The 8,405-nt window shown below is 35.2% G+C and overlaps 1 non-coding gene across 1 annotated transcript; it reads left to right on the forward strand.

Annotated features, from left to right (window-relative positions):
• The first annotated feature begins 5,851 nt into the window (after nt 1-5,851).
• Nucleotides 5,852-5,959, forward strand: LOC111722415. The gene has a single exon (XR_002771224.1). It is a non-coding gene; the product is annotated as a U6 spliceosomal RNA (small nuclear RNA).
• Nucleotides 5,960-8,405: the final 2,446 nt, after the last annotated feature.

Below are 8,405 nucleotides of genomic sequence, written 5' to 3' on the forward strand. Positions count from 1 at the left end.
AAAAAGAAAAAAACAAACAGCCAGGCATTGTGGTGGGTGCCTATAGTCCCAGCTACTTGCGAGGCTGAGTTAAGAGAATCGCTTAAGCCCAAGACTTTGAGGTTGCTGTGAGCTGTGATGCCACGGCACACTACCGATGGTGACATAAAAAAAAAAAATGCATCTCCAAAAAAAAAAAAATGCATCTCCTTTAAGCACATAAGTCCATCTCTAAGTGTTCACCCTAGGAAAATATTTAATGGTAGTCACAATGATTTACTGAAACAAAGTTTGTAGACCTGAATTCTTAGCATTGACCCTTCAGCTTTGACCTGAATATACAGTGAGAAGCCACAAGTGAAAAGCAGCAATGAGGGACAAAAAGAAAGAGAATATTGTTCTAGGCTATAGCAGACCTACTCCTAAGCATGTGTACATTCTTATGACAATAGAATTCTCCTGGATGCTTCTGCTAGATGAAGAAGGCAGACTTCATAATTCTGTTAAAATAATTCAAACTGTAAAGATGGTATGTACCATTTAGAAGTAGAAAATGACTCTCAGGATATTCAACACATTACTTATAATAAAAACAATTACAAAGCAAATTAAATGTCTTAAAACAGGGAGGAAGTTAAAATTAATTATGTAACCCATATAGAATTCTAAGAAACATTGAGATTGTAATGGATCAAATGTTTGAGTGCCCTCCAAATTCTTCTATTGAGGCCTAATACCCAAAGTGATGGAAGCTTACTATGACTTTACTCTTAAGGTGGGGCCTTTGGGAAGTAGAAAATTAGGTCATAAGTGTGGAGTCCTCATAAATGGGATTAATATCCATATAGAAATAAGCATGAAGGACCATACTTCTTCACTATTTGCTCTCTGTCCTATGATGACACAAAGAAGAGATGGCCATCTGCAAAACAAGAAGCAGGCCCTCATCAGACACTGGATTTGCTGGTATCTTGATCTTGGACTTCTCAGCGTCCAGAATGGTGAGAAATAGATGTTTATACTACCAGTCTTATAGTAACTTGTTACAGCAGAATGAACTAAGATCGAGATCTACTGAGAACAGAAATGGGAGTTAATTTTTTCAAAAATTTTCCTCAGAGTTGGTGAAAAACAAGTATTTACATGCTCTGTAAGAATATAAACTACCACAATATTTTTGGAGTCATTCTGGCAATACCAAACTTTAAAATATATGTCCTTTTGTACATATCAGTTGCTCTTGTAGGGGTTTACCATACATAAATACTCTAATGCCCAATATGATAATTGTGGTAGTTGTGATAATATTTTTTTAAAGGAATAATGAAACTTAAATTTTCTTAAAAGAGACTGGATTAAGAAAAATTTGATCATTCACATAAAGTAATACTATACAGTGATGAAAAATGATATGGAGTTACATTTACTCACATAAAAAATGCCCAATGTATATCATTAAGCAAAAAAGGCAAATTGAAAATTAATGCATGTATTACATTTTTGTAACAGAGTACATATACTTATTTTTATGTATTTAAAATATGAGTATATAATTAAATTCCACTCCAGCATGATAAGTGAAGTCCAAAAAATTGATTCCTATAAAATTTTAGGTTATGTTACTGAGCCTAATTGGCAGCCTAGCTGGCTGCCCAGCCTAAATCAAGGATTCAGCTGTGATTTGGTGCCACAAACAGTTGTTCACTAAGCACTCAGGCTTAAATATAATCCATCCATTTCACCCTCCCCCTACTCCCACCTCCAATCATGTTGTACCTTAAGTCAACTTATTGCAGAATCCTATTGAATCATTAGAAATGTGGATAAATATGTATTGAACTATCATCATAGGATATATTTAAGAATGAGTATTTAATATAAAGAAAATTTTACTTTCTAATTGTTGCATTTATATATTTAAAATTTATCTTTAATAGGCATGTATTAACTAATATTCAGAATAACAATTGAGATAAAACTTTGGAGATATAAAAAATAAGATATTTAAAAATATAACATAGGGCAGTGCCTATTGCTCAAAAAGGTAGAGCACCGGCCCCATATGCTGGAGGTGGTGGTTTCAAACCCAGCCCTGGCCAAAAACTGCAAAAAAAAAAAAAAAAAAATTAAAAAAAAGATAGTTATATATTTATTGAAAGGAAATCTTTTATAATATATTGGTATGTGAGAAAAGCAAGTTACAAACAGGGAACTGCAGAGCATTTCATTTTTAAAAAGATATGTATATTTATGCATACATAGAAAATATTATGGAATAATTTACACCAAAATATTAGAAGTTGATATGATTGGGTGGTTGGTGGGCTTATGGATGATTTATATATTCTTTTATTACTTTTTTGTAGACTCTGTCACATTTTCTCGGGGGTTATGTATAACTTTTGCAATTAAAGCAAAGCTTGCAAATGGTATGATCTTATTTTATAACACATATTTTATTTACATCTCTGTAGCTGAGAAAGGTATGAATTAAGAGCATTTACTACCTGTTTGAGGCTTAGGGTCTCTGCAATGGTTGAATCCCTCACATTTGCTTCTCTTACTCTGCTGATGTTGAGGAAGAGCTACATATTTATTACCAGTATGCCTTAGAAATGAGGCTTTCCTCCCTTCCTCCGACTGTCCCTCCTTCCAATCAAGTTTGCAATGATCAAGCTTTCAGCATTAGGTTATTCACATGAGAAAGAGGGTAATTCTTTCCTAAATTTAAACTGTTGAAAAATTGTTTGTCTAGGAAAAAAAATTTTTTTTGTATTTGTCATTATGTTTAGCAGGCCTGGGCCAGACTCAAACCTGCCAGCCTTCATATATGTGGCCAGAGCCCTAACCACTGAGCAACAGGCACCAAACCATGGAAAATATTTTTGCTAGAAAGAGTACCATTTATGTCAATAATATAGTAAGCATATTTAAAAATATTAGTCTTAGTTCTTAATTAAATTATATATGTATATATATACACACACAGATATGAATAGAAAACAATTTCTATCTTTGGGCTTGGTGCCCGTAGCACAGTGGTTACGTTGCCAGCCACATACACTGAGGCTGGTGGGTCCGAAACTGGCCTGGGCCAGCCAAACAGCAATGCAACAAAATATAGCCTGGTGTTTGGCTGGAGCCTGTAGTCCCAGGTACTTGGGAGGCTGAGGCAAGAGAATTACTTAAGCCCAAGAGTTAGAGGTTGCTGTGAGCTATGACACCATGGCTCTCTACTGAGGGTGAGACTCTGTCTCAAAAAAAAACAAAACAAAAACAAATTTCTATTTCTGGCTTTTGCTTGACATGTGGCTTTTAGCTATAGTTCTCTGATTTTTTCCCAGTGAAAATGTTTTACTTTTGCAAATAAGAGCAATACATATTATTTTAAAGCAGGTCATATTATGTGTATCAAATTATCCTATTTATATTTCAAAATACAGATAGACGGAAAGAAACCCTCAAAAATCTACACTCAATTTCATTTATTTGATGACTCTCAAATGTATATTTCATCCACTTATTTGTTCAACAGTAGTAATTAGGTGCTTACTAGGTATTGTCAACTCCTATGTACCTTCCAGACTTCTCAATTATCACTGGAAGTGTTAGTGCAATGTGGTTTCATCTTCAGCCAGGGCTGGCTTCAAAAGTCACGTAAGATGAAATCCCACCTAGTCAAATTTACCAACTTCATAGCGTATTAACATAAGTTGTAATGTTAGTGGAGAAAAAAATCAAACAAAAGTACTTAAAAGGACCTAATAATTTTACAGGAATATGGATTTCTAAAAAGTGTTGCATGTATAATTCTTGTGTATTTTCCAAAAATTTTTCACATTTTATCTAAATTACATACATTGAACAATAAAATGCATAGTTTTTTTTTTTTTTTTGAGACAGAATCTCATTATGTCAACCTTGGTAGACTGTCATGGCATCACAGCTCACAGCAACCTCAAACTCTTGGGCTTAAGCGATTTTCTTGTCTGTCTCCCAAGTAGATGGCACTACAGGAGCCTGCCAGAACACCTGGCTATTTTTTATTGCAGTTGTCACTGTTGTTTAGCTGGCCCGGGGCCGGGCTCGAACCCGCCAGCCTTAGTGTATTTGGCTGGTGCCCTACTCACTGAGCTACAGGTGCTGAGCCCAGAAATGCATAGTTTTAAGATAACTCAGACTTCATTTATTGCTCACTATACATGAAATACAGTTAGGTGTATGAATAATATATATAACATATATAAAACATACATTTAAAATTGAAATATATATTTCAATACATATATCCTAGATCCAGGAAATGGGGAGACAGGAGAGGATGCCAGCTTTCACTGCTCTGTGAGATGGAAGATACTGTATATACAGTGTGTATACACACACACACACAAAATTTATTTGCTACATCAAGGTACTGTATTACATATATTCTCTAACAATGAAATATAAATATTTGTATGCCATTAAATATTGTACTTTTAGCATGTTAAAATTAACAGTAATTTAGTTAATCCCATCCTGTTTCTTTTATGTTGCCTCTATGTTTTTGCCATCATAACTAAAGCCTTCACCAAAATCTTTATAAACAGCAATAGTTTTTTTCTGAAGAAAAAATTTCTAAAAGTGAAATTGCTTTGTCTATGAGTCTGAAGAATATTATTTCTTTTTATGTATATAACCAGAAAGGCCTGCAAGATAATTTAAGCAATTTACACATGTACAGCCAGCCCATGAGAATAGCTTCATATAAAATAGATAGTATGATTTAGAAAGATACCAATTTAACAGGTGAAAAGAGTACCTTGAAGGTTGATTTTGTATGTTTTGACCTCTAGTGAGGCTAAATGACTTGTACTTTTTTCTACATACATGTCTTTGTTGGTGAACACCCTGTTGATGTACTTTCAGGCTGTTTCAGTTTTAAGGCCATTGCACTATTATGTTGATTGTTAAGAATTTTTTAAGAACATTTTATTATATAAAATCGGTTTCAAATAGTCTCACTAGTTGTAAGGAACAGATATGTAGGCTAGTTTCGTTGAGGCAGGATCCACAGTGACAGTTAACGAGGCAATAAAAAAGATTGTGATCTCAAGGGAATTTGAGAATAGACATTTAGGAGCCAGGATATGAGTGAGGACTGTAGTATTCTGTCATTAACTTGGCTCAGTTGTTGTCTCAGTTTCTCCTCTCATCCCCCTTTTTCCTCCTTATCTCTACCTCATAGCTTCAGCTTTCTCATAATTTCACCCTGTTCATGTATCAGGCTTTCTTAAAGTCCTAAGACGCAAACCCTTTTCCCATAGAAGTGTATAGCACACTCACCCTAACCATACATAAACTTGTGGTCCACAGACCACAAGTGGTCCACATTTCAAGTGGTCCACAGACTTTTCCAGTTGAGATAACTTGGTCTGGGTTAATTAATATGGTCAGTAGGTGAGAGTTGCTTTGACACTGGTCTAAGTATAGTGAGGCTATCTGGGTAGGGGTGAACTGGCAGGCAGTGAAGCTACAGCAAGGCTAGATTCCTCCTGTGCTTCCTGCAGGTAAGGAGGCCCAAGGTGAGAGAGAGGCCTAGCAGGTTGCATCCAAACAGATCAAAACTGTACTAGTTATTTATGAGAATTTAACACTTACATGAGTGAAAAAGATAGTTATTTTTCTAAAGCAAAACAAAAATAAGATACTTGTTAGGCTTGGGGGAAATCAAATAATTCAAACTTAAAGCTGATGAAATTTTAAATTATTCTGAGCCTTGAGAAGAATGTGACTATGCAACCTGAGTCACATGCCATGCCATTACAATCTCTGCTTTTTTTTTCCCTGTAAATATATAAGACCAAATGTTATCAGAGATGAGACTACTTCAGTGTTTACTTTGGCAGCACATATACTAAAAATTGGAATGATACAGAGAAAAGTAGCATGGCCCCCGTGTAAGGATAACACACAAATTAGTGAAGAATATCATATTTTAAAAGGAAATTTAAAAAATCTTCCTCAGATCACTATCCCTCCTCATGGAGTAGTAAAGTGATCTTTGGAATGTAACAGCATGTAAACAAAGAGCTGTGATGTATGCACTGGTCTTTATGGAAAATGCTTAATTCTGCTAACATTTCTCTGTCTCTACCTATATAAGTGAAACCTTAACTTCTCCACTTTGGAAACCTGGCCCCATTCATTTGGAGTCAGTGTTTCCATGTGGCTATCCTCAAGCTTTGCATTCCAGCTCTATACTTAATCATATTTTCTGAACCTTATTACTTAAGGTTGAAAGGCTCTCCAGGTATAATTTACTGAACACATAAAACGATGATTTATTTTAGAAAAACTTAGGTTTTAAATTGTAAAACTGTTATCCTGTCAACTGCTGCTGACTTTTAAATTTATTTATTTCTTTTTGAGTATTTTCTTTTTCAAATTAATATGAGGGTACAATTTTTAGGTTGCATTGTTCTCACTTCAGGGTAAAGTTCCATTTGTAAAAGAGACCCTCACCTGGGGGCACCCTAAACACCCTCACAATGTGCACATTAGGTGAGATCCCGCCTCATGCCCTCCCTCCCTCTGCCAATGTAGTTGATATCTTTTTTAAAAGCCATTTGGGAAGGATTATCAGAAACATTCTCTAATTGATAACTATAAATATAAACAAATTATGAAGCCTTTCCTGTTTACTGGACAGTGTTATTTTCATTGTAAATTACTTTTCACCCCCAAAAATATGTCTTAAAGATTGTCAACAAGTAGCATGTTTTTAAAATTTGCTCTTCCCTTTGAATTGATTGAAAATTCTTTCTACTTGATGTATGTCAATTTAGCCAAATTATAAGGCATCCCAATGAAAACAGAAATCTTGGGATAAGTTAGTACCCAGTTTACCCTACCCTAAAATATGTAAGTAATTTTTTTTTGAGGTACAGTTTTGTTTTGTTAGTTAGGCTAGAGTGAAGTGATGTCATCATAGTTCATGGCAACTGGGTTCAAGCAGTCCTTCTGCTTCAGCTTCCTAAACAGCTGGGACTACAAGCACAGGTTATCACATCTGGCTAATTTTTCTGGTTTTTGTAGAGATCAGGGTCTTGCTATGTTGCTGAGGCTGGTCTCTAACTCTTGACTTCAGGTGCTCCTCCTGCCCAGCCTTACAAAGTTCTGGGATTAGAGATGTGAGCCACTGTGCTGGGCCCCAGTATTATATTCTTTAATAAAAAAAAGAACTTTAATTTTCAACCTCACCAGCATTGTGGAACTGTTCCCTTTATGATGTGGAATAATCTCACTGGAGTTAGGTGACATATCAGAGTGGTTTTGATTTGTATTTCTCTGATGATTAAGGATGATGAGCATTTCTTCTTGTGTTTGTTGGCCATTCATCTTCAGAGAAGTTTCTGTTCAAGTCTCTTGCCCACAAAGAAATGGGGTTGTTTGCTCTTTGCTTATAGATTAATTTGAGTTCTCTGTATATTCTAGTTATCAGACCTTTATCAAATTTATAACATGCCAAAATCATTTCCCATTCTGAAGGCTGTCAGTTTCCTTTGGTTGTAATACCCTTAGCTGTGCAGAAGCTTTCAGCTTGATCAAATCCCAGTTATTTATTTTTGGTGTTGCTGCAATTGTCGGGGGAAGAGGGGGCGGGGAGGTTCTTCATAAAATATTTTCCCAGGCAAATACCTTCAAGTATTTTCCCTGCACTCTCTTCTAGTCTTTTTATAGTTTCATGTCTTAAATTTAAATTTTTATCCAGCAAAAATCAATTTTTGATCAATGGTGAGAGGTGTGGGTCCAGTTTCATTCTTCTACAAGTGGCTAACCAGGTCTCCCAGCGCCATTTTTTAAATCGGGATTCTTTTTCCCAATGCATGTTTTTGTTTTATCAAAGATCAATGACGATATGTGACTGGGTTCATCTTTAGAATCTCTATTCTATGTCATGGATCTATGCCTCTAATTTTGTGCCAGTACCATGCTGTTCCAATCACTATAGATTTGTAGTATAACCTGAAGTTTGGTAATGTGATCCTCTAGATTTGTTTTTATTTCTAAGAATTGTATTAGCTACTCAGGGTTTTTAATGATTCAATATAAAATAATGTACTATTTTCTCAAGTTGTGTAAAGTATGACATTGGTGCTTTGATGGGGATTGCATTAAATTTGTAGATTGCTTTGGGTAGTATGGACATTTTACCAATGTTGATTCTTCCCAATCACCATCATGGTATGTTCTCCCATTTGTTAACATCTTGTACTATTTCTTTTCTCAGGATTTCCATTCGACCCTGCAATCCCATTACTAGGTATCTACCCAGAAGAACAAAAATCATTTTATTATAAAGACATTTGCACTAGAATATTTATTTCAGCTCAGTTCATAATTTCTTCCTTCCAAGTCATGGAAGAAACCCAAATGCCCATCAA

The sequence above is a fragment of the Otolemur garnettii genome, unplaced genomic scaffold (genome assembly GCF_000181295.1).
Source record: "Otolemur garnettii isolate 467f Iridium unplaced genomic scaffold, OtoGar3 scaffold00248, whole genome shotgun sequence".
Classification (NCBI taxonomy): domain Eukaryota; kingdom Metazoa; phylum Chordata; class Mammalia; order Primates; family Galagidae; genus Otolemur; species Otolemur garnettii.